Here is a 27800-nt window from a genome sequence, read left to right as displayed (position 1 = left end):
ATGCAGAGAACATCATGAGAAATGCCGGGTTGGATGAATCACAGATCGGAATTAAGAGTGCTGGGAGAATTATCAACAACCTCAGATACGCAGACGATACCACCCTAATGGCAGAAAGAGAAGAGGATCTCAAGAGCCTCTTGTTGAGGGTGAAAGTGGAGAGTGCAAAAGCTGGTTTGAAACTCCACATTAAAAAAACTAAGATCATGGCATCTGGCCCCATCACTTCCTGGCATATAGAAGGGGACGAAATGGAAGCAGTGACAGATTTTATTTTTTTGGGTTCAAGATCACCGCAGACAATGACTGTAGCCATGAAATTAAAAGATGCTTGCTCCTTGGGAGGAAAGCTATGGCACACCTAGACAGCATAGTAAGAAGCAGAGACATCACCTTGCCAACAAAGGTTCGTATAATCAAAGCTATGGTTTTCCCAGTAGTAATGTATGACTGTGAGAGAGCTGGATTATAAGGAAGGCTGAGCGCCGAAGAATTGATGCTTTTGAACTGTGGTGCTGGAGAAAACTCTTACAAGTCCCCTGGACTGCAAGGTGGTCAAATCAGTCCATCCTAAAGGAAATCAACCCTGAGTGCTCATTGGAAGGACAGATACTGAAGCTGAAGCTCAAATATTCTGGCCACCTAATGCAAAGAGAAAAGTCACTGGAAAAGACCCTGATGCTGGGAAAGATTGAAGGCAAATGGAGAAGGGGATGGCAGAGGATGAGATGGCTAGATAGCATCACCAATGCAATGAATATGAACTTGAGCACACTCCGGGAGAGAGCGGAGGACAAAGCCTGGCGTGCTATGGTCCATGGGGTCACAAAGAGTCGGTCATGACTTAACGACTGAATAACAACAACAAAAGGGGTGTGTGTGTGTGTTTAGCATCTCTTTGTACGGAATGGTTTGCTTCATCCCTTCTGGACATCCTCTACATCACTGTGTCTTCCTTAGCAGGAGGAAGATCCCAGAGATTACAAGGTATTAAGGACAGCTGTGATGCAAGATGGCTTTCTTCAACATCGCGCCAATAAGCATGAAAACTATCTAAAGTGAAAGCATGTATTGGGTTGGATCCAGATTTATGCTGGATCAACTGTGCTGACGGAAGTGGACTTCCCTGAAGACCTTCTTAAGCAATTGTATACTGCTGCAAAGTAATGTATAGGGTGTAATTGGAAGTCTCCAAAGCAACCAACTAAAGAGGAGTGTGGGTTGATAAAATTTGGGAGACTATGACTATGTATGAACTTAATCAGCAAGTGGGCAAGCAAGGAATCCTAACTTTAAGATAGACCTTATGGCACCATGATTTCCATTTATTTCCTGTGTTGAAGCTCTTCAGACTTTTGATCAAATTCCAACCAACTACAGTTGCTTATATTTTTTCAACTAATACACACATGCACACAAAATAACACACACTCACACATGCTGTATTTATATGTATTTACATGCTGTATAAATTGTATTTTTACTCTTTTGTGATGTATTGAGCTCCTAATTAAGCTGTTTTACTGTACTTGTTCCATACCCATATTGGTTATAGACCAAGAATTATAATTACTGATTTTCTTTCTTTCTTTAGTGATCTTGATTAATTATGCATATTCTTCGTATTTGTGTTGCCTTGATTTTGTTGAACTTGTATTTTATTTCAAAATAAAGTTATGATACAAAACAAACAAAAAAGAAGGTGGACTTCCTCATGCTCTCCTTCCCATGAAAACCCCTCCAGCCCCCTGAAAATGCTATACAGAGAGTCAAGAAACCCTGCAGAATGGGATGAGCTGTGGGGTAGGGTGAAGGCAATCCCCAAAACTCAGACAAAGGGACCTTCTATGAGTGGAAGATCCTTTCCACGTGTGGAAGGCAGATCCTGGATCGAAGCCATGATCTCTGAATTCCCATATTTGAAATTCCAGCCTGTCTGCATCAGAAAATAGGTTCTAAATACTGAGAAGGGAAGTTTGCATCAGAAGACAAATCTTCAAGTTTAAACACTTGCCCACATTGCTTCCAACTTAATTTCCACAGCAATAGCTGCATAAATACATAAACCAAGGCTGCAATGCTATGTAAACCTACCTAGGAGTAAGCTTCACTAAACATAGTGGACTTACTTCCAAGTAAATATGGATCCTGTTGCACTGCTGGGCATTTTTTATAATGTAATCCTAGGTAACTTACATATGCACAAGCACACTTTTTTTGGAAGTCTTATGGATGTTAAGGATAAGATAAGGGTGGATGGATAAGGGTGGATGTTGCTCAGTTTAATATTATGTCTCATGACCTGTAGCTTGGAATATATTATTTACTTAGTTAGGCATGGAGTTTTTTTCCAACTCTTTTGTGTTCTATCTTGTGCTGCCACCATGTGGCCCATTGTGAATATGCTTAGGCAGTCACTGGGCACACTTCCTACGAATAAATGAGCTGCTGGTATGTGGCTGTAACTGGCAGGGACTATGGTGGGTAGGGACAAGATTGGTCATGGAAATGAGTGTCAGATGTAGCCATGCCCGGCTGATACGTTATCTCCCTCCACATGAGCACGGCACAGCCATGGCTTAGATCAGCTGGAACCAGGGATGAGTGCAATTCACTCAGCAAAATTTGCTGGGCTATCCCAAGATGTTTTGCTGCCTGAGAGAAAAGACAAAACCGTGCCCCACCAGTTCATGTACAGAAGGCAACCAGACTGGGAGTTTAATCTTTGTTCAACACTGCCTGCCTCTACTGAACCTGAGGGCAGCAGGATAGCTTAGGGGGTGCAGGGCAGGTTGTGTGGTACATGGCCAGCTCTGTCCTCCAACAACTTGCCAACACTCTCTGCCCCCCTGCCCCCCGGGCAGGATCTGCCACCTGACACAGCTGCTTCACTCTGTCTGTAGCACTGGCCCTGTCAGTTTGGAATGGGCTGGGTCATTCCCAGGCTTTTTGGGAAAATTCTTGGGAACAGCCCACTCATATGCCAATTTTGCATATTTTCTCACATTTATAAGTATGGGGAAGGGAATGTAATGATTGTTGCTTATGTATGCATTGAGATAAATCTCAGGACATCGGAGGGCGCAATCCTATCGGGATAGGCATCCGCCTACAAACTCAGAGGCGACCGCCTATCCAATGCAGGGCAGGAGAAGCGGGGAGGGGATCCTCCCCTCCGTGCTTCAGCCACCCTGCATTTATGGCTAGACAGCCGATTTGAGCTGTCTAGCTCTGGGAACCTGGAGCGTGGGAAGCAGCAGCAGGATTACATGTAGGATGTGTCATGCCAGCATTTCCAACTTCCCCGCCCCGACACGCCCCCAGGAATGCCCTGTTTTTGCTGCTCTGCGCTCCTCTTCTGAGAGCTGAGCCGTTCTGCATTGCCTACAAGGCAGTGCAAGAGGGGGTGGAGGTTGGTTCCGGGGAACCACCTATCCTATGGCCATCTAGCAACTGACTAGCAGCCATAGGATCCCACCCTCAGCCTCCTATAAGCATCAGCATTTATTAAGCTGACCAATATGTGAAAGGCCTCAACTACCACTCTCAAGCCAGGACTACCCAGCACTGATGGAGCCTTTGCTAGTTTTACTTTCACATTTTCCAGATGAACATCTCCTACAATTCTGCTAAAGGAACAATGCACCACAGGGAGGAAAGAAGACAGCAACCTAGAGAGCTTTGGAAAAGCTGAGGGGTCTCCCCCTAATTGTTTCAGCTGCCTGTAATGAAGGCTTCTGAGCTTGTTGAAGCCCTCTGTTCTCAGTCAGGTCTTTGGGAACTGGTGTTGTTTTTATCCTCTTCATAAATGAGTCAGGGATAATTAAACACACCCACCCTGCACTTTGCAGACTGTACCTCAGCAGGGAAAACCGAGATTTCAGGGAAGACTTAGAGGAGGCTTTTGGCTATACCCTTATCTATGCCCCCCTTTCCTAGCAGTTTGCCTTGTCAGTATGAATCTATATTAATGTGTTTCCAAGTCTAAACCAAACCTATGAGTGAAAATTCAGCTTGTTAAAGCTAATCCCCCCTGTCTACTTGCTGAACTATTTCAGTCTGAATGTCACGTTGTCCACTTTTTGTTGCTCCACTGTTACTCTGTTCTTTTAAATGAAGCTGTCTTCTGATGTTACACACAATCAGTTTCGTCCTCCATGATACATGTGGCACTCCTGGGGATTCTGAAGTCCAAAGGAAGCCCAATGAGCATCTCTACACCAGCCTAAAATCCTGCATTTAAAACAGGGCTTTCTGCTTCCGTTTTAAATGCAGGATCATGATGGACTTTACACGCGCTTTACACGCCCTTTACACACGCTTCCTTTCCCCTTCCCCTTCCCCCCTCCTTCTCCCCCTTATTTGCATCTTCCATATGTTTCATTGGTCCAGCTCCTCTTCTTGCGGCTTTTCCTTTTTCACAGAGGGAACTCAAGCGGAACACAAGCAGGGTAATTTGATACCTCATTATCTCCAATCTATTTAAAAATGGAATAAACATCATTTAGTGTAGGAGATGCCCTGGAGGTTGACAATGTCATCTAAAGGGCCCGCAAACTTCCATGAATGACCAATCTCAATAGCAGGATAAAAGCTCTGTGTGAAGAAGCCTAATGTCTCAGAAGCTCATCAGAGTGCACAAGGAGGCTGGTATCTGTGTTTGTGTGTGGTTGGTGTGGCAATGGGACTTCTTTCTTTCCTTATTTCTTGGTGGAGATAATGAGGCCATCCCAGCCTAGAAGAGGCCAGAAGAAAAAGAGGCTGATATACTCTGAAGAAAAAGATGCTGATACATATGAGTTCTTAGTTTTACAGGCATGATGAATTTTGCTGGAAATTTATACCAGCTCAAAGAACTAATGTGCAAGCCTCCAAACAAGCAAATCTATATGAGTTGACAATTGAACCAAGTCATTTTTTAAATTCCAAATTATGAATGGGAAAACCAGGGATGCCTGAACTCAGTGAAATTCTCCAAACTTTACTTCAAAGCTTGGCTTGGCTCATACTCATTCTCATTTGCTACCAGTTTGCTGGTTTATTCAAATGGCAAAAGTTGTGCATTTTTCAAAAGTTGCACATTTTGAGAAAATTGCACATTCTGAGAGAGTTGCACATTTTTCAAGTGCACATTTTGCAAACACAAATGCAAGTTTGGGAATGTGCAAACATTTTTGGAGAACATGTGCTCTCATTCACGTTCGCATTCAAAGTTGCGAATGGGAGATTTTTGCATTATTTGTGAACTGAACTGAAATTCTCATACATCCTTATTCAAAATGGTACCTGACATTAGATAAGGGAGAAACCAATCTGGCCATAGAATTCTCTAAGGGAGGGCAGAGATTATATATATATATATATATATATATGTGTGTGTGTGTGTGTGTGTGTGTGAGAGAGAGAGAGAGAGAGAGAGAGAGAGAGAGTGAGAGTGTATCTTTGTAATCTTTGGAAACTGGTGAGCTGCTTATAAAGATTTTGCTAAAGTATAGTGTTTTTATGCACCAGCTGAGACAAAAACATGTTAACCCTGGTGCCATGGGGCTTTTAAAGTTCTGAATCATACATCACTGTAATCCAGATGTTAAATGTAGTCAAACAGTTATTGTAATAAAGTTATTCTTGTGTAAAACAAATGAATTTTCTTTTAGCAAAAAAAGGTTAATATATGCAAAATGTCAAGCATGCACATCACTTGAATGTGAGGGCTGACTAGATTAAAATAGCCTTTTGTTCCCCAGTGACTTGAGATTTAGCTTGAATTTTACATTGTGCATGACTTTGGTGCTTGTTACTGACATTTTTGAAGGATAAGCATGCAAGTCTATTTCTCTGCCAGTTAGTATACATTCTGAAATGCCAGCTTGACTTGGGGGTGGGGTGTGGCGGTGGTGGTGTAGGCTGCCATAGCAACGGATGCAGCCCATCAGTCCTTAGCCATTTTTGCCCCTAAGCAAAAAGTCAACATCACATAGAGAGATGGTGGTTGGAAATAGGCAAGCTGTTCCTCCTTTGGAATCTGCTGCTTGCAGCAACTGCTTCATACTAAGGCCTCATCTGCACCCCATTTCAAGCACTTATGTTATGGGGAAGCAAATCTCAGGGCAGCCTTCCCCATCCTGGTGCCCCCCAGATGTTTCAGACCATCCCTCTCAGGATTCCTGACCATTGGCTATGCTGATGGGGGCTGATGGGAGCTGATGGCCAAAACATCTGGGGAAGACTGCCTTAGGAGCTCACCTACATTTCATTGATACCTGCCTATGCTAAAGGAGATCCTTTATGATACATATGAATCACCAGAGCTGGACTAAAGATTCCATCCTACGCACACTTACTTGGGAGCAGGTGACATTGAACCTGATGAGCCTTTGTTGTTGTTGTTGTTATTGTTCAGTCGTGTCCGAGTCTTTGTGACCCCATGGACCACAGCACTCCAGGCCTTCCTGTTCTCCGCTCTCTCCTGGAGTGTGCTCAAGTCCATATTCATTGCATCGGTGATGCTATCTAGCCACCTCATCCTTTACCGTCCCCTTCTCCTTTTGCCTTCAGTCTTTCCCAGCATCAGGGTCTTTTCTAGGGAGTTTTCTCTTCACATTAGGTGGCCAAAATATTTGAGCTTCAGCTTCAGTATCTGTCCTTCCTTGCAAATCATTTGACCTCCTTGCAGTCCAGGGGACTCGTAAGAGTCTTCTCCAGCACCACAGTTCAAAAGCATCAATTTTTCGGCACTCAGTCTTCCTTATAGTCCAGCTCTCACAGCCATATGTTACTATGATGAGCCTTACTTCTGAGTAAACATGCTTAGGACCCTGCTGTAAGATCAATGGGTTCTAATAGGTTTGGATTTAAACCTATTTATTTATTTAGAAAAACTCTTCTATAACACCTTTTGGCCCTGAAAGATCCCTAAGGCAGTTTATAACAATAAACATCAAAATACAACAAACTTAAAAACAGTTTTAAAATCTAGAGTAAAAACTGCATAGGAAACTAACCACTGGCAGGGATAAAATATATTAAAAGCCTGGCAGAACAAAGACTTTTTAACTGCACACCTAAAAATCATAAAAGAATGGCCCAGTCTAACCTCTCTTGGGAGAGAGGTCCATAACTGGGGAGCTGCCACTGAGAAGACCCTTCAGTCCAGGCCTCTTCAAAGAAAATGGATGGTGAGATGCTTTTTTAATTTGTTGGAGTACAATCTGATTGAACACTTGGCTGGGTTACAATAAATCTATGCTGCTATTTATCACTGATGATAAATAATAGCTTCCTCCTGAAAACAGGCATATTTATAACCTTGGGAAAGTGGTAGCTAACTGAATCCATGCTAAGTGAAAGCAAGTTTGATAAAATACTGTGTAAAGCAAATACTTTTATATTATAGAGGAAGTAATTAGTTTAGAAACCCTGATTATCTGAATACATAGTAATTATTTACAAGCAAATCCTATGCATCTTGATCCAGACCAGACATAAGTCTTGATCAGTCCAAGCATGATTAGGACTGCATTCTTTAAAAGCTTTACAGAAGATATAAGTACAGAGCTATTTGTTTCAGTGGGCTGGATTCAGATTTAGGTGCATGCAACTGGTCTGTTGGAAGCAGCCTTCCCCTTCTCCCCAAGGCAGCCCTTCTGCCCCCTGGCTATGCTACACAGAAGTTTGGGGACCCTGCTGAATGAGGCAGATTGTGGTGCAGAAGGACCCTCCCCAATTTTCTTGATTTTCCATAATTCTCCTACCCCCCTCTCAACCTAGCCCATCCAGCAGGCTCCCTCGATCCTATGTATAGCAGTCGCAATGGGCTGTGGAGAAGGGGGCAAGGAAGCCCACTACTGCCATCCCAGTCACATTTGCCTAAATCCAACCCAGTAGCTTTTATAGATGATACACGGCATAGCAAAGTCTGCAATCCTAAATACAGCTTGGGTGCAATTCTATTTGGATAATTGCCAGCCTCCAAAATCGGAGGCTGACAGCTATCCTATGTGGGGCAGCTGGAGCATGGAGGGAATCCTCTCTTCTGTGCTCTGTCCACCCTGCATTTTTGTCTAGATGGGTGATTTTGCCCGTCTAGGTGCAGCTTCAGGGAGGGTGAGGGAAGGGGCCTGGAGACCCAATGGGAAGCTGCGTAAAACAGCTTCTGTGGTCCCCTCCCCTCCCCTCCCCCAGGACCACCCCCTTTTTTCTGTCTCCACACTCTATTTCTGAGTGCAGAGATGTAGTCAGTGCAGAGAGAACCACGCTGGCCATGAGAGGGTAGGGAGTGCGGTTTCTGGGAAACGTGAAGCCCTGGCTCTGACCTCGGTTCCCAGAAACCAACAATCCTATGGCCCTCTAGACAGTGTCTAGTGGCCATAGGATTGCTCCCATACTAGGGAGTAAGCCCCACTGAGCACAGAAGGATTTACTTTTGTGTAGATGTGTATAGAATATGGCTGTCAATCCGTTTCACTTTCTTCCCCCTTCACGTTTCTTGATGCAGTAACATGAATACTAGTGTGGATGAACTCATTCTACAGTAATATCCTTTAATCAGTTCTCTCATGTCAAGTCATTAATGTAAGCAACTATCTGACCTTTAGCAAACTATTTCTTATATATGCTGAATCTCTATGTCATAAATACAGTTCTTGGATGTACAACATCCTTTGTACATTTCATCTTGGCTCAAATATAATTCCTTAGTAGTGTCCTGAGATTATTATAGCTTTTGTTGGAGCCACATTTTACAAGCTTTCTCTTCTTTAGATTGCTCTGCAGCACACACATTCTCATAACCACCTCATCCCATTCCCCATCCCTTCAAGCAGCTTTTCTTTCTTTGAGGACTGGCTTATTGCACCCTTTATTTATTTATTGCATTTATATCCTACTCTTCCTCCAAAGAGATTGAGGCAATATACAAGGTCCTTCTCTCCCCCACCCATTTAGTCATCACAACAACCCTATTAGGTAGGTTAGGCTGAGAGAGGGTAACTGGCCCAAGGTCAGCCAGGTAGCTTCATGGCTGAATAAGAATTTGAATCTGGTCTCCCCAGTCCTAATTAAATACTGTAACCACTGCACTATATCCTTTCCCATGAAGGAAGAAACAGAGGGCAAATCGTTGCCATATTTTTTGCCTTGATATTCTTATTTAGAGACCAAAGTTAGCACTAAGGGAGAAGGATGGGGTAGACCAACCTTCCCCAACCTGGTGCCCTTCAGATGTTTTGGACTACAACTCCCAGCATTCCCAAACATTGGATATGCTGGCTGGGGCTGATGGGAGTTGAAGTCCAACACATCTGGAGGACACCAGGTTGGGAAAGGCTGGAGTAGAATCTGGGTATCCTCTCCTGCTCTCTCAAAGGCCTTATCAGATGCTGCACCTGGCCAAATATTCCTGTCTGTATTAAGCTCCATCCCCTATGTCCTCCTAATTTGTGCTCCTAGGGGCTAATGATCCTTATAGAGGTCCTGTTGGCCCCACCTCTCCTGGAGGGACACACAGCGAGGAACTGGACATACATGGTGCTTGCCTCCTCCTCCCCCTGAATAGGCCTGATGGGTAGAGACCTCAGGTTGCTATCGGGCACTGTGTCACCAGACCTGAGCTTTGGCCTGGCGAAGGTGAGGGGTGGCATCCAGGTCTGTTGTTGCTGTTTCTGGAGGTGATGAACAGATAGTCCACAGCTGGGATTGGGGCTCTGATAAGGGTCAGGGTGGTCTACAGAAAGGGAGGTTACTTAGGTGGGGTATGTACTGTGGAAGGGGCCTCAGTGGGTATTAAATCCCTAGAGTAGGCCCATTTACATAGGGCCACCACAGACTTCTGTTCCTCCTCTTCAGAGGAGGTCTCACTGGGGCTGTAGAGCACATGGTAATGGAACCTCCCAGAGGACGGGTCTGCACATGGCTCAGGATGAGGCAGAAGGTGTCAAAGAGGGGAAGATGAGTCCATGGCGAACCCTGTAAAAACCAGCCAAGGCAAAGGATGGAGTCAATGGCTTTAGAATATAAGCAAAAAAAACAGAAGAGAAGAAGGAAGTCCAGAGAGATAGTGTGAGAAAGAGGGAGGCTGAAGACTGGGAAAGACAGTGTGGCAAGCCCTAGGCAATGGACTAGTACTGTTGGTTCCAGAGTGCAGAAGCTGCAGATCGCTGAGTCCAAAGAAGAAGCCAAAGGGTGTGGGAACAGAATTCCAACTGTGAAATTCCACTAAAGCAAATTACATTGTGCTAGTGAAACTTGATTCTGAAATATGCACAAGAAGAGAATCCAACTAAAGTGATGTTTGTGCCAGTGTGGTTGCGTAAGCACTTGTGCATTTCACTTGTGCAACCGGTTGTACAAGCATGAATCTTGTGGAACCTGGTGTGCAACTGGTTGAACAACTGGTTATGCAAGGGCAATGGCCAACCACTTGCACAATGGAAAGATTTGGCAGAGCTCCACTAGAGCTATTTGACTTTGCGGAATGACACCACTGGATACTGGCCAGACGTTTTTGCAGAGGTGCCCTGACTGAGAGGCCCAATGGAAACAAAAGAACTCTGAGTAGCAAGATCTTTAACATGAAAAAGGAGGTCCAATGGTCTTCTGAATCCTAAGAAGCAGGAGGGGTAATGAGGACAAGGGTGAAGTTCACCTGAACCTGGAATGTGTTTAAGCCATAAGAAGCCCTGGCGGGGGTGGGGGTGGCAGGGGAGGTGAAGTCCTGAAGTGTTTCACTTAACAAGACATCCTCCTGATATGAAACCTATAACCATAGGGGCTGAGTCTTGATGGGTTCCTGACCGACACCTGTGCAATCAACCTATTTTTGATTGTGCAAAATTATTTTATATTTGTGTATGCAAATGTGTGTGTGTGTTTAAAATTATGTTTCATGTTGGATTTTTAGAGTTTTAATCTTTGTAAACTGCCCAGACATTGCGGATGTCTGCAAGGGGAGGCCTCCATGTGGGCCCAAGCACTGATCATGTGTTAAGGTAAATGGGTACAGGAGTGCCTGAGTAACTCTAAAATCAATATGTCAAAACCAGTCCTTTAAAGCCCAAATGAAGCAAGAGCTTTTGACCATGGTTCCAGCTATTAAGAAAAAAACTGGGAGACATGGCAAGGCAGGTTCCACAGCAGGGTGAGCAGGCCTGTAAGGGGGCAATCCTATGGCCGCTAGTCAGTGGCTAGATGGCCATAGGATATGTTGGTTTTCCGGGTACTGACCTTCCCCCCTTCTGCACCGCCTCGCAGGCAGCGTGGAACAGCCCCGCACTTGGCACTCAGAAGAGGAGCGTGGAGCAGCCAAAATGGGGCATTCCGGTGCGTGTTCCAGGGTGGGGAAGTCAGAAATGCTGGTATGACACATCCTATGTGTTGTCCAGCAGCCTCCTCCCTGCTCCTCCTTCCCGTGGCTAGACAGCCAAAATTGGCTGTCTAGCTGCAAATGTGGGGCAGGAGAAGCATGGAGGGGATGATCCCCTCTGTGCTTCTCCTGCCCTGCACTGGACAGATGGTTGCCTCTGAGTTTGGAGGCGGCCGCCTATCCCATAGGATTGTGCCCTAAGCCCCATTATGCTCCCAATAAAGCCTTGGCTCAGAATGCGGCTTAATTTAGATATGCCTGATAAGGCCCCATGTTGAATCAAAGCCAAATCAACTCAGTTTAATTGATTCTAGGTGAGTGGGAGAGCTCACCTGTCACTAAGTTGGAAAGGACCAAGAAGTAGTAGTCATCCCCCAAAGTGCTGGCTATTATAATTCCAAGAAAGCATGCTGGAACAACCACTGATTGTTTCTTTGTCTCAGGAGCTCTTGGTGCAAGCTGAAATCTGTTTTTTAATTTAGTCTTCATAGCCTGTTTCTTATCTAATACAGTCTGCCTAAGACCTGCTGCACTCCATCTTATTATCGTTATGCACTGCAGTCTTTGAGGCTTGCCTGCTTCCCTTCACCCTGTAGTTGATGTAGGAGTTGTTGTTTTTAACATGCAGCCTGAACATGATGGGTTCTAGAGATTTCAAAAGCCTGCTCACTACTTTGTTACATGTTAGGGCCAAACTAGATATTTGGCCTAAAGGAGACTTACTTCCCACAACTTGCAGAGTGGGAATTCATTAGCCAGGGGAGGAAATCTCCCTATGTGCTGCAGTCTGGAACAAAAATAATCCCCCCTCCCATGCACCTGCTATTTAAACCAAAAACCACTGTTCTGTATGCAAGTGATGTGTGTAGCATCATGTCTAGTTTGGCCCTTAATTAGTCCTAATAAAGCTAATGGCCTGGTTTGCATGTAGAGAACCCATGGTTTGTTGCTGGGTTGTGAACTCTGGGTTATTTGTGGTTAACAAGCCATAGTTAAACCATAGTGCAGGGTTTGCGTGTAACAACAACCCATGATTCAACAGCAACCCATGATTAAACAACAACCCATAATCAACCTGTACTCTGAGTTGTCGTTACATGTGAACCAGGTCATTACCGTATTCTCTTGTTGATTTTTATTCCTATCAGAGATTTTGCTATGCTATGTCTGCACTAGATGGCAGTAGTGACTTTGAAATCAAGTAGATGAGATTTAATTTAAGCAACTCCTCTGGCCATTTTCTTATTGTAGAGCGATGCAAAAAGCTACATCTCAGCTTGGTGTATTTAATTTGGAATCAATAATATCCACCCTAGTGCCATGTAAAGTATCAAGTGGAAAAAAATGTTAACCGTTTCTAATATTAAAAATCAAATTAAAGTCACATTTCCCAGACATTTCTGAGTAAACATCATTAAGAATGCATTTCCTTCCGCATCCATCCCTCAAGCAGGCATGCCTTTATAAAATGCCTCCTGGCTGCAATATGCATTACTGAGGAAGGAAACAACACATAGCTCTCATTTATGGTTCACTGTAACAAAAGTTGGTCCTCACCTTCTGCGAAATATTTGAGCAGCAGGGAATGACATTTTTTTCCTGGAAAATAATTTATGAAACAACCCTTTTCAAATACATCCTAGCTACATATTTCTTGGCATATCAGAAATTCCTGTGACAAAGAACATGAGGCAAAAAAGAAAACAAGAATAAAGGAAGACTGAAGGGTGTGTGTATTCACAATGCTTCATCCTATCTACTGGGGAGCAGAAGGAGCCCCTCACAGTGGGGCCACAGACTGAATAGAAATAAATAAATAAGCCACTGCTACCAGTGGGGGCAAATGCCACCTGGCTGTCTTTTAGCCCACAACCATTTTGCAAAGTATATATAGAGCCAATGCAGATGACCAACTTGTTATACGGTCTTTTTTTTTCTGCCATGTGGTTGCTTTCTCATTTGTATTACTACAAGAAATGTGATGTAATCTCCCCTCCCCCCTGCCACACTAGTATGCAGATCAGAATTTCTTGATAAGCCAATAAACTGGGAGGTGGGTGGGTGGGAGAGAGACTAAGAATTCACTATACAGCTTAAAATCAAGCACGCTCTCTCTCTCTCACGCTTTCTCTCTCGCACTCACACGCACATTCTTATGGAGGTTAGGATCCATTTCTTATATGGTTGGATAGTCCTCTGAATTAGCAATAAACTGGGTGGAGAATGAATTTACTTGAACTATAGAGTTTCATGGCTAATGGTGTGTGTGTGCGTGCGCGCGTGCATATGTACTCGTGCGTGTGTGCACGTGAGAGAGCGAGTGAGCATGAGCAAGCTTGATTTTAAGCTGTATAGTGATTTCTTAGTCTCTCCCTCACCTGCCCACCTCCCAATTTATTGGCTTATCAAGAAATTCTGATCCACGTACTAGTGTGATTGATGGTTACATCCTCATAGAATCATACAATTTTAGAATAGGAAGGGATCTTGAAGCTCATCTAGTCCAACCCCCTGCTCAATGCCGGATCTATAATGCATGACATAACTATAGGATGTTCATGAAGGAGAATAACTGTTAATTACACATTAAAAGGCAAATTGAAGCAACAGCTCTCTAACCACCAAACAAATCCAATGATCAATGCAGTTTAAAAATAAAATTTAATTTTAAACAGTATAATTGTAAAATATTAAAATGTTAAAGTGCTTGCACAAAAGAAACATTTTAATTTGGTGCTGGAAAGAAAACAAAGTTGGTGCCAATCATATCCCCTTCGGGAGGGCATTCCAAAGTTGGGGCAGCACCGCAGGGAAGGTCCTCTCCTTTGTAAATACGTAATGTATGTCTCCCACTGATGATGTTTAGAGAAGGGTCTCCTCTGAAGATCTTCATGCATGGACAAGATAGTATGGGAGGAGGTGGTCCTCCAGGTGTTTGGGCCCCAAGATGTTTAAGGCTTTAAAGGTAACAATCAGCACCTTCAATTGGGCTTAGGGTTGAATAGGGAGCTAATGTCATTCCTTAAGAATTGGTATAATATGGCTCCACTGAGATGAACCAGTTAAAATTGTACAAGGGAGAGGTGTGATCTGAAATCCAAATAATACCCAATGTTGGCTGCTGCAGCACGATACCCATTTTACAGGAAGCAAACCAGTGAGGCTGAGGGGCAAGTGACTTTCCAAACACCATAGATAGAGTACAAGCCAAAAGTGTAGTCTGAATCCTGAACATTAAACTCCCAGTTCATTTCCTCCGAGCCCTAAACATCAAACCCTCTATTAATTCCCAACAAATATTCCCACTGAGATACCCCTGCTTGCCCCAGAGAAATGTGTTCCCCATGCGTCCCCGCTTCCATCCTCGCAAAAGAAAGAATATCCCCATTTTTCCTCACTCCGTTTGATCACAGCTGGACTTTCCAGGTCAGTTATTTCTCCTATTTACATGCTGCCTGATCCTAAGACACAGGAGAACAAAGCTACTGAAATGTTTTAAAGAATGGGTAACTGATCAGTTAGTAGCCAGCCAGCCAGCCTCATGACTCAGCTGTCCTGCACAACCCCTGTCCCCAGAGCACAGGCACCCAGGCGCTGATCAACTCTCATCTGCAAGAGCAGGCAGGGAACAAACCCTGTGAGCCTCAGAGCCTGCATTCTGGCCACCATCTGAAAAGAGGGAAAGCACAGTCAAAATCAGTTGGCCTTGACTTTGACTTTGCTTCCTTTCTTTTGCCATTTCGACAGAGGTTCAGCACACCTTGCACATGGAATTATGAGCAGCATCTGCCTGTCATGGTAAAGAGACACTGCAAGTGTTCAGTGCTCTGTTTCCGAAAGGAAACTCATCCGGTAAATGTTGCTTCTTTAAGAGAGACTACAAAAACACAGAGAAATGTAATTGCTCAGAATTCTCGCAAGTAAAATAACATTTCTGAATTATTCTCCTCTGCCACTTGAGCATCTGAAACAGCTCCCTTATGGCATTCCTCTCCCTTGAATCAGCTTTCTTTTCTGCCTTTAATGTCATTTGAAAGCACCTCTTTTTCTCTGCTGTGCATGCCTCTTAAATAATAAATAAAATAGGGATAGAAACAAACTCTATAAAACATGCTGGTTAAAGTTGAGAAGAAAAGTATGGGAGTGTGCCATTGCTTCACTCACTAACCCAAACCTCTTTATTACCAAAGTCTGTAGATTGTTCTCAGAATAGCACTGATTTAAGGACTCTAGCACAAGTGGCTAGTACAATTTCTCTAAATTTCAGAGGAGGGAACACCCCCCAAGATTGGATTAATCTTCAAGTAGGAAGATCCTAAGATTAATCTTCAAGTAGGAAGATCCTAAGATCCTTGAGATGATAGTGGTGGTCTTACCTTTAAAAATAAAATGGCCAAGTCTCCCTCCCTCCCTAATTTATTTATTTATTTCTTTCTTTCTTTCTTTCTTTCTTTCTTTCTTTCACCCCCATGTCATCACTTCAAGCATTGTAACATTATTCTCATTGGGGCATTCTGTCCCAGAATACCACCGGCAGTCAAGCTGGTTTTTGAAGCTGTGGGCAGGCGGGCAGGCAGGCAAGGAGGTAGGCAAGCAGGCAGGCAGGCAAGAAGATGACAACTGGCCACTTTAAGGATAAGACCACCCCCTGAAATTTTATAGAATTCATATCCCTCCCCCCGGTAGCTGAATATCCCCTTCTGTGGAAGATGAATAATCCCAGTAAAGTGGCGAGGGGAATATTCAACCCATCCTTAAATTCTAACTCAAGTGTGGTAAGATTCTCCTCACCACTTGGCAGGATAATACAGATGACCAGCTACACTGTAGTGAATTACTTTGTAAATTGCTGTCTATATCTACTTCTTGTTTCCTCATTTTGTTTCTTCTTAGCCTGCTGCCCACACTTCTTTCTGGCTACTCTGTCTCTGTACCTCTTCTCTTTAGCTCTATTTCTTCCCCAAACTTCTTCAAACACAGTTTCCTGTCCCTCAGCATCTCTGCACATTCTGCATAGACATGTTAACTTGTCTCCAGACCTTGTACGCCTTTCCCCAGCACACACGCACATGGAGCTCAATTTCCTCACCAAAGGTGTAGTGTCTGAAACATGCTATTGCTGACATTGTTCTCCCAAAGTATGTGTGATCATTGCATGATTGTAACAGCAGTAAGTCAATAGTTTCATGCAGACACCTAAACAGGCAACAGGTGGTTTTTAACCTAATTGAAATAATATATAATAGGCCTGAACTGATATGAGGAGGGTTTGTTTGAACATTCAGGAAGGACTCAAATGAGGGCAAAAGTGTTCTGTGTGTGGCAGCATGGCCATGCTTCAGAAACACTTTGCAACCGGGAATTTGGAGAACATGGGGTGTTTTTGTTATGCTGGTCAGTTTATCTGATTGTAATTATTTTAGTGAAAGGGGGGCATTATTTAATTATGGGGTGGGGATCAGATCATTGCATTAATGCTGACACCATTTGTTTCAAGTTACAGAATTAAGTTTTATTTCTGCTATATTTCTTCTTGTTCCCTTCTATAGGGACAATCAATGTGCTCAAAGGGGAATTTTTAGAGTATTTCCCTTCCCTGAAATCTTGCATTCTCTGTGGAAAATGCTGTGAACATTCAAAACCATCCTAACATAGTGCAGTATCCAACTGTGTCATTCCACTAGTGCAAATGATATACTAGCGGAAACTAGGTTCTGAACAATGCAAAAGAGAATAATCAAACTAAAGTTAGGTTTGCACAAGCACGGTTGCACAAGCGGTTGTGCATTATGCTTGTGCAACCCATTGTGAAAACCATTGTGTGACCTGTTGTGCATAATTCTTGTGCAACCCGATGGGAACACAACTTGGCAGGAGAACTACACTGCTGGATACTGCCCATAATGTATCAAGCAATAGTCTGATATCTTTCCAGCAAAAAGAATGAAGAGTAGCTACAAACTTTTTGCATTGCCTGCAGTTTTCCTAAGAAGAAAATTGGATATGTGTAAAATGAAACTGTCCTGACCTATCCTTGACATGGATGCATGCAAGCTTCTACAATGATATATATAATACAGCAGAAGCTTATGTAGTACAGTCATGTAATGAAGAATGAGTTGCTGAGAATGTGCTTTTTTACTTCTTTGAAGTTTGAATGCAAGCCTCTACATGTCTACTCAGAAGTAAGTACCATTAAGCTCAGTGGGGCTTATTCCCAGATGAGTGAGTATAGGATTGCGGCCAAAGTCGTATTGTTTTACTGACATAGGCTCTAATCTTTAAGCTATAGTATAAAACATACTCCTTTAAATAGGCTTCCCAGTTTGATTCTACCAGCAGTGTAGTGGTGGCAGGTTGCGCTGGGGCTTAGCTCCAGCACTTTTTTTGAATCCAGCCCAGCCGCCAGCTGGGTTGCAGTCTGCTAGGGAAAGAGGAGGGAGCAGAGGGAGTGCGGGCGGCTGTCTCTCATCTACTATGCAGAGCCTGCCAGACAAAGGGAGTGAGTGCAAGAGGGAGCCTGAGGGAGCTCTGCAGCCTCCTCTGCCCCCACTTCTCCTCCTCAGCTCTCTGCTTCTCCGCCCACTTCTTCTCCTCTCCGCCCCACTTCTCCTCTCCGCTTCTCTTGCAACACCGGCCAATAAAGGTAGCAGCAGGAGCGTGGGGTGTGTGTATGCTGCCACCATTATTTACTTCTGGGGCAGGGCAGGTGGCTGGTTTGTGCCAGTTTTTAGGATTTATCACACAATCCTATGCATGTTTACTCAGAAGTCAGTCCCACTGTGTTCAATTGCCAATTGGGCTTTCTCCCAGGTAAGTGTGCATAGGACTGCAGCCTTAGCTGCCTTCCCAAGATCTCTGTAAATTTAATTTGAAATAAACACCCACTGGATTGCACTCTTAATTCTTAAACATTAATTTCTACCATAAGCAGAATTGCCAAATGCAACCTGCTCTGTCAGCTACACTTTCTGGTACAAGGCTGGCATTGTTGTTGTTGTTGTTGTTCAGTCGTTCAGTCGTGTCCGACTCTTCGTGACCCCATGGACCATAGCACGCCAGGCCTTCCTGTCCTGCGCTCTCTCCCGGAGCGTGCTCAAGTTCATATTCATTGCATCCGTGATGCTATCTAGCCATCTCATCCTCTGCCGTCCCCTTCTCCTTTTGCCTTCAGTCTTTCCCAGCATCAGGGTCTTTTCCAGGGAGTTTTCTCTTCGCATTAGGTGGCCAAAATATTGGAGCTTCAGCTTCATTATCTGTCCTTCCAATGAGCACTCAGGGTTGATTTCCTTTAGGATGGACTGATTTGACCTCCTTGCAGTCCAGGGCACTCGTAAGAGTCTTCTCCAGCACCACAGTTCGAAAGCATCAATTCTTCGGCGCTCAGCCTTCCTTATAGTCCAGCTCTCACAGCCATACATTACTACTGGGAAAACCATAGCTTTGATTAGACGGACCTTTGTCGGCAAGGTGATGTCTCTGCTTCTTACTATGCTGTCTAGGTTGGCCATAGCTTTCCTCCCAAGGAGCAAGCGTCTTTTAATTTCATGGCTACAGTCACCGTCTGCGGTGATCTTGGAGCCCAAGAAAGTAAAATCTGTCACTGCTGCCATTTCTTCCCCTTCTATATGCCAGGAAGTGATGGGGCCAGATGCCATGATCTTAGTTTTGTTAATGTTGAGTTTCAAACCAGCTTTTGCACTCTCCTCTTTCACCCTCAACAAGAGGCTCTTGAGATCCTCTTTGCTTTCTGCCATTAGGGTGGTATCGTCTGCATATCGGAGGTTGTTGATAATTCTCCCAGCAATCTTAATTCCGACCTCTGATTCATCCAACCCGGCATTTCTCATGATGTACTCTGCATATAAGTTAAATAAGCAGGGTGACAATATGCAGCCTTGTCGTACTCCTTTCCCAATTTTGAACCAATCGGTTGTTCCATGTCTGGTTCTTACTGTTGCTTCTTGACCCTCGTACAGGTTTCTCAGGAGACAGGTAAAGTGTTCTGGTACTCCCATCACTTTAAGAATTTGCCACAGTTTGTTGTGATCCACACAATCAAAGGCTTTAGCGTAGTCAATGAAGCAGAAATAGACGTTTTTCTGGAATTCTCTTGCTTTCTCCATGATGCAGCGAATGTTGGCGATTTGATCTCTAGTTCCTCTGCCTCTTCTAAACCCAGCTTGTACTTCCGGTAGTTCTCGGTTTGCATACTGCTGAAGCCTAGCTTGTAGGATTTTGAGCATCACCTTGCTGGCATGTGAAATAAGCGCAATGGTGCGGTAGTTTGAACACTCTTTGGCATTGCCCTTCTTTGGAATTGGAATGTAAACTGACCTTTTCCAGTCTTGTGGCCACTGTTGAGTGTTCCAGATTTGTTGGCATATTGAATGCAGCACTTTAACAGCATCATCTTTTAGGATTTTAAATAGCTCGGCTGGAATACTGTCATCTCCGCTAGCTTTGTTGTTACTAATGCTTCCTAAGGCCCACTTGACTGGGCAAACAAACCCTGGTGGAGGGAAGGGAAACAGAAAAAAATCAGTTGGGGGAGAGGAGAAAGAAGGGGTGTGTGTGTGTGTGTGTGTGTGTGTGTGGTTCAATCCAGCTGGGTGTTGCGGGATGGGAGAGATATAATGAAGGAGCTTAGGGAAGGCTAATGGGTAATGTTGGGGCACTAAGGGAAGGGGGATGTTTAAATGAGAAGGGGTCTGTCCATGAGGACTGGGTTGAGAGGGTGAAGCTTCCATAGAATATCATATTTTGAAAACCTAAAATGCTTGTGTTTGAGTGAATGAGTGGGTGAAATAAATTAACACCCCTGCATTTTTTCTCAGACGTCCAATTGAAATACCCCTGCCTTACTCTCAGCTGCGCTGTCTTTGGATCCCAGTTGAAGGCTGTATATCTTACAAGGTTGTACAATCTCAGAAGGGGTGTGACTGTGAGGGGGCGTGGCTGCAACTTCTGAATTTGCCACTACACTACTGGATATTACACTAAAGATAACTTTGTGCAGTTCACATAATCTATGCTGGTGTGGTAGGATGGAAGCTACTCTGCCCACATTGCTTTTAAAACTTTCAGTGAAATGACTGTCAGATTGTTTGACCATGAACAGAGATTGCCACCAGTAAGACTATGATGAGAGAAGTAGTGATGGGTGAGTCCCCTCAGCTCAATTCAGAATCAGCTCAGTAGTTACAAGCTTTCTCAGCAAGCATTTAGAAAACCTCATCTGTTTTCCATGAGTTCTCTCTTCTGGCTCATAATGTTGATAGAGTCTTTCTCTCTCTTGCCCCCACCTTTAAACTTTTGCTTTCGTTTCTGTTATTGTCAAAAAGAACCTCCATTTTTTCCAGGGTGTCTAACTGCATCTGTTCCTCAAAATTCAATATATTTTTAAAAATCCAAATCAATGCCTGAATAACAATTACAGCTCAGACAGAGCAGTGCAGAAGTCCCCAAAGGCTCCAGGAAACTATGTATGGCTGGACTACTGGCATCCCATGGGGTTATGCCCTTGGAAACATGGGAGTTCTGCAAATGGCCATTAAGCATGGATTATGTTTATACCCTGGAAGAGTAGTATATAGATTATTTTTTTAAAAAAAAAATTAAAATGCATTGAACAAACCCAGCATTCATTGGATTGCCTCTTAAAGCATGCTGTTGCTTTGGAAAACAAAATAAAACTGTACCTCTGGCCTTGTGGGAGGAAGGGTGGTAGCAAGCATGCCATGAGCTGATAGAATTTAAGGGTGAAGAATTCAGCCCCATTTTTCGGATGCCTTTGGAAGCAGTCTTGGTTTATTATTTTGCACATAGTAGACTGAGCTTAATCAGCCCCATGTCCTTGCAGACAATTAAGATACACATAGTACACACTGTTTGCGGAAAAATCATTCTACAGAAATGCCCATGATGCAAAGACCCTAGCATTAGGGCTGCCATTAAAATGAGCAGCAAAATGTTTATTTGAAACTTGTTATGTGCCTTGGAATACAGTATTTAGCTGTTCAGGGTGGAATCAACCTCTAGAAGGAAGATGATTTCCTACCATCTGAAGAAGGACTTCACCTTCCGAGGGTTCCATATGTTCCAGTCACTATAATGCTACACAATTTGGCTTCAATTGACTTTAAAAAAAAATCTAGTACAGCACCTCTCCAGCTTTGCTAATATAAAGATTGTCATGTTTCTCTTTATTGCTCCTCTTTGCCCACTCTGGGATCTGTATGTCTTTGCTATGGCAAGAAATAGATCTGAATTGTTTTCAGAAATGGGTTCTTCTTGCTTCTTTGTCCGAGAATGCCTAGGCGTAATGTGATACCTACAACACCTACCAGTGACTCATTCAGTCTGCACTCACCATTTTGAAACCGAAGTCTCATCTACAGACCACCTGGCCATGAGATCTGGCCAAATATTTGAACATGTCTGTGTCTTCCCCCATGCTCTACCCCTTATATCACTAGCCAAACGAGCTCTGGGAAATGTGAAAGCATGCACAAAAGTTTGTGGCATTTTGGTTGGTTCTAACAAAACAGTGGATTTTGGATGCTTTGCTCATGGAGCAGCATGACTCTTTGTTTTTATGTCTCGGGAAGCAGCATGCAAGGCAAAAGAGAGTTGTGATGGAATCTGTGCAAGTACTGAAAAACAATTAGCTCATAAAACAAATCTAATCAGTTGGATAATGCAGCTATTCCTTCACATCATGAAAAGTAGAATGAGAACTGAAGTACTTTGTGCTTGTGTCTAATAAGGGGCTGGGGGCCTTTCATCTCTGCCCCTGATGATGCATGGCTCTCATGCCTCTGCTAGCTACACATTAGCATGGAGATCTGAGGTAGAGAAGCCTACACACATAGGGTTCCCCGGGCCTTGGAACCATAACTGTGCAGGATACCTGGACCTGGAGATTCCAGGACCTGGAAAAGCATAAACTAAAGTGTGGAAGGCGAGGAGGAGCCACGTGCCACATCACTGCCTTGATGGATTTTAAGCAAATATGACTGGGTTGGATTCAGATTTATGCTGGATCAACTGCAGTGATGGAAGTGGACTTCTCCACCCCTGCATTCCTATTGGAAGCCTCTCTAGTCCCCTGGAAATACTACATAGAGAGTCAGGAAACCCTGGTGAAGGGGCTGAGCTGGGGTGCAGGGGGGACTCCCAAAAATCAAACAGAGGGACCTTCCACGAGCAGAGCCTTTCCTCCTGCAGAAGGCAGATCACCCCTACGGTATATAAATGTTAACAATAAATAAATAATAAATAGAGATGGAGCCAGAGGTGCAGCTCCATAGCTCATTTCTTTATGGTTTGCCCATTTACATGAGTAACGTGTAAATGGGGCTTGTAAACCTTCAAAATATGGGATGAGAAAGCAGTGTGCAAACACTTGCCACAAGCAGGGTTGTGCCAAAGGTGAGCACGGAGAGGGTGGCATAAGGTCTAAGAATGATTTCGCAACTGTGCCAGCATCATTCTTGGTAAAATTCAACTATTCCATTCTTTACAATCTAATTATAGTTCATAAGCAGAGACCACATGAACATCTTTTTATCTTAAAACTCCAGTCGTTGGTTCCAGCTTTGATGAAATTGATTAATACTTTTGGTAAATTGTCTGGCTATTCAATTAATTGGTCAAAGCTGGAAATAATGCCAATTGGAGATGGGATATACACTAGTTTATTAGCCAATTGGCAATTTCGGTGGTGCCCAGAGTCTATTACTTACTTGGGAATAATTATCCCTAGAGATATATCTCAGATGATTAGTTTAAATTTAAATAAGTTGATTAGTGATATTTCACAAGATATAGATAGATGGGCATCTTTAAAGTTGAGTTCATGGGGTAAAGTTAATACACTTAAGATGAATATTACACCTTGAATTATTTATGTTATATGTGGGATCCTTATACTAATATTTCCAAATATTTCCAAAAACTTAATGCTTTGTTTCATAAATAGGGATGGATGAAAGTCACTTACCTGATCCTGAAGCTTGCTTCGTGGGGGGGGGGAGACGCTCCGTCCCTCCCCCCAAAATTCTGGCCGGGGGGGAGGCGCCCTGTCCCTCCCCGCCGAAATTCTGGCCGGGGGGGAGGTGCCCCATCCCTCCCCGCTGAAATTCTGGCCGGGGGGGAGGCGCCCCGTCCCTCCAGCCGCGAATCTTCTAGTCCTGCCGGGACGCAAATGGCAGCGGCCATAGCCGCCGCCGTTTGCGTCCCTGCAGTCAGCCGTGATAGGCTACGTAAATCTTTACGTAGCCTATCATGGCTGACTTTGAGAAAAAAAAAAGAAAGCACATACGCAAATGGCGGCACCCATGGGCGCCGCCATTTGCGTTCCTTATTTTGGCACGTGTAGTCTATGTAAACATTTATGTAGACTACGGCAAAAATAAGGGCAACACTATTTGCATTGCCCTCGCCACCATTTGCGTATGCGCTTTTTTCCCCCCCAAGTCAGCCGTGATAGGCTATGTAAACATTTACGTAGCCTATCATGGTGTTTTTTTAAAATCTAGCCGTGATAGGCTACGTAAATCTTTACGTAGCCTATCACGTTTGCTTGTTTTGTTTTTTTACTTGGAAAACCGCCGCCGCACTGCCGCCGCACCGCCGCCGGAGCCGCTGCCGCCAGGGACATTCGAACAAGGTAAGTCCCGTCCCAGGTGTGGCGGGGGGTAGCAGACCATTTCTCCACCAATTTCGGGGGGCTGAATGCGCTGGCATTCGGCCTCCCCGAGATTCGTGGAGAAATTCTCTGACATCCACCAAGAATATCTTTGAAAAGGATGCAACTTCCAATTAATGAACGTGGGTTTGGTTTTCTGGATCTAGCTACATTCCATCAAGCTTATTTGTTGACATGTACCAAATTTTGGTCTTTTCCATTCAGATTTGATTTTCCACTTTGGTCAGTGTTGGAATCGTCCTGTCTGGAGCCTCTCTTTAAATGGATGGCATTAGGTTCTCAGTACATTAAGGCAGACAGAGCTCCTCCCACAATTATGGCAGTCAGAGATGTGTGGTGTATAATCTCACGCCAATTACACTTTGACCCATTTTCCCATGCCAAATTGACTTTATGGGGAAATCCAGGTTAAAGAATTGGAAAGAAAATGTTTTTATGGAGGACCTGGATAGATAAAAGGATCTTTACCCTGGATCAGTTAGTGGGTACAGATGATGAGTTTTTGCTATATAAAACATTGTGAGATAAATTTGGTTTGCTTGCTACAGCGGAATGGCATTATTTGCAACTGAAACCTTTGTTACTATCTAGATTCGGTCCTGCTGCTTTTACTGCTTGGAGTGAAGTCTCCTTTGTTACTGGAAATACTTATTGAAGCTGACCAGATATATCAACCTACGATTCATGTTTATAAATACTTATTATCAATGAACAAATATGATACATGTGGTTTACGGCAGGAATGGAATAAGGAACTGGAATGTCCTATTTTGTTTAATCAATGGACTGCTGTTTTGGCATCTGTATTAGATATCTCTATGGATCTTCGGTTATGTCTTATTTACCAAAACATTTTGCTTTGGATCTATTGGATGCCACAATGTCTCTACAATGTTTTGTATTTGAAGGGCTCTGCTGTGTCTTTCCATCCCTTTTGAGGTAAAAAGTGGGTGTTTTGTGTGCCTTCATTTCCACACCATCAGTTTGACAGTTCCCCAGCCTGAGACTCTTGCGATGGTTTGTACTCACAAACATGACCACTATGTGCTTACCCATCACTCCAAAATGGTGGCTGGAGTGATGCTGGTCCTTCCCCAAGACCCCCACTCCCCAGCCCTTGAGTACTGAGTCCACAACTGCTGCGAAGATACGAAGCTGCAAAACTGTGCAAAAGTGTGATTAAATAGATGAAAATGTCCCTCTGTGCCTCTGTAACTGCGCAGCTACGAAGGGATGGGGGGAGCAAAGGGGTGTCACAGAGTGATGCAGACACTACACATGCCTACAACACGCCCACTGCAAAATCCGAAGTCGGTTCAGGGAAGGAACAGATGGCCTGCAACGGAGCCTGCAGCAAATGCAAACAATCACAGTAAAACGACTCCTTGGAACTCTGCATTTTCCATGCGAAAACCATGGATGGCTGCGAAGTTGCGACTGCGTCATCTATCATGATGGACCTCGATTCATACCCGCCTCAGAGTAAAAGCCCAGTCTAGATGGGGCCCTGGCAATCTTATGACATTCAGGGTTCTTTCTTCTCTCTGTCCTTTCAGAATAGGGCATATAAATATTATCGGTTTCCCCAGCCAATTGTAAGAAACAGCATTTAAGGGAACTACAGTTTTGTCTGAATGTTATTACATTTCTGTGCTCTTTGAAGTTGATATGATTACTGCAAGTTCAGAATAATTATATAGCACCGAATGAAAAGCTGAAGCAAGGAGAAATCTCAGCTCCACGGTATCTGTTGCATCTTTTTAGTGTATCATTAATTGTATGACAGTGTAAAAACTGTATGTCTCATTTAACGAACCTAACCTTTTACCCATCATTGAGTACAAATGTAGTATAACACAAAGCCATTTTATTTAGTTATTTCAGGGCTGTCAGGCACAGACAGCTCTTAAAGTTAAACAGGGAGTTGTTCAAAATCCAAGTAAAAGTCAGCTGACTAATAATACATGGACTAGGGTTTATAGCAGGACCCACTTATTTTGCCACACGTTTCCATCCCCTTTAACAGGCCATTAAGTCTTTCTTGAAGTTTTGTATTAGGAGCATAGGGAGTTGCCTTATACTAAACCAGACCACTGGTCCGTCTAGGTCAGTACCTTCTACATTGATCAGCAAGTGACTCTGAAAAGTGCCAACACTTTAAATCTGTATCTAACAGCTATGCCTTTTTTTCATTTTTACTCTAGAGTAGGCACAAAGCTCCCAATCTGGATTTGAAAAGCTCCCCTATTCCCCAAGCTAGGATCCCAATCCGGATCAGCCCCCCATGCCTACTGTAAACATTTTTTTTTTTTTTTAAGGATGTAGCTTCTACAGATTTAATGTAGCATCTGTTTTGGCCCTCAGACAGGAGACTTCTGCAGTTGTATGTGGAGATGCCAGAGAGTGAAGTTGGGACTTCTCTATGCAAGGGATGTGCTCTACCACTGAACTACAGTACTTCTTATAAGGGTCTTACGAAGTCTCCCTTTGCATTTTTGAGAGTAGGTACTTGGGCTTTGTAGGGATGTCTGTCCTTTGAAAATCCAGCCCTTTTTGGGCCCAACAGATCCCTTCTGCCCACCTGGCTTCTGTTCACGAGCCGAGGACCTTTCCCAAAATGTGGGAACTTTTTGTGTCCCCCCGCATCAATAGAAAGTTGCACAAATCCAGCTGGACTTTGCGCAAATTAAGCAAATTACAGCTGGAAGTTGTGCAAATTGCTCTCACAATTTGTGCAACTTTCTATTGATGAGAGAAAAAAACCCAGAAAAACTGCAAGCTGGCCCAACTCAGTGTAGATCGAGTCAGACCAGCTCATGGGGAAACGAGCTAAAGTCCGGGGGGCGGGCAAGCTGCTCAAAAGCTCACTGAACTCCACCCTGCCAACGGATTCCTCCAACATCTCTAATAATCACAAGAGCTCTCCAACCTAGAAGTACAAAGTTGAGTGTACTAAGAGCACAAAGCAGTGCCAACAGGAACTACGCAGAGCTACTCCTGTACACAGAATGGCCAACACTGGGGCTTAAAGCAATGCAGGGACTCATTTTCTACCCTAGCCAACTAGACTGAGAGGAGACAAGGGGTGCATGAGCCAGCCAGCCAGAAGGAGAAGTGCTGCCTTGAATAAAGGAAGCAGAGTGGAAATGTCAAGCGCTTACTGCCAGTAACTAAGCCTTAGCAGAGGCATTTCAGTCTTTCAGAATGGGGAAAAAAGCATGCAAAAGCTGGAAAACCACCAAATGACTGGTGGCTGGGGGAAAGGAGGTTGATCCAGCATGGCCATCTGGGAAACCCTGGAGGGCCAGATTAGTACCCCAGGCAGGCAGGATTTGGCCCTCAGGCATGAGGTTTCCCACTCTTGGTGTACAGGATTGCAACCTGTAGTATACTGTGCATTCAAACAGCCAGATAATTAATAAGAATTGAAGGAAAAAATTGAAAAAAGGAAAAGCTCTCAAAAAGCTTGAGAGCTTTTTCTCTCTCAAGCAATTCTGTTGCCTTCCCGCCTCATCCTCTTTTCACTAGTATTCCACTATGTATTTTTTACTCTGTAACACAACGTATGATACATTCCTATTGTTATGTAAGCCAGGGGTTGCTGTGGTTCAATGTTAGTGCTTTTTGGACCTCTTGAGCTCCTGTACTTTGCTTGTTGCAGCGGCTTATAAGGGGAGTTTATTCCAGATATGTTATATAGCAATAAAAGACAGTTGTGTTTGAAAGGCT

This window comes from Heloderma suspectum, chromosome 5 (assembly GCF_057233095.1).
Source record: "Heloderma suspectum isolate Gila_16-S chromosome 5, 16-S_ref, whole genome shotgun sequence".
In the NCBI taxonomy this organism is placed as follows: Eukaryota; Metazoa; Chordata; class Lepidosauria; order Squamata; family Helodermatidae; genus Heloderma; species Heloderma suspectum.
The sequence above is the reverse complement of the archived record's forward strand: the minus strand, read 5'-3'. Positions refer to the sequence as shown.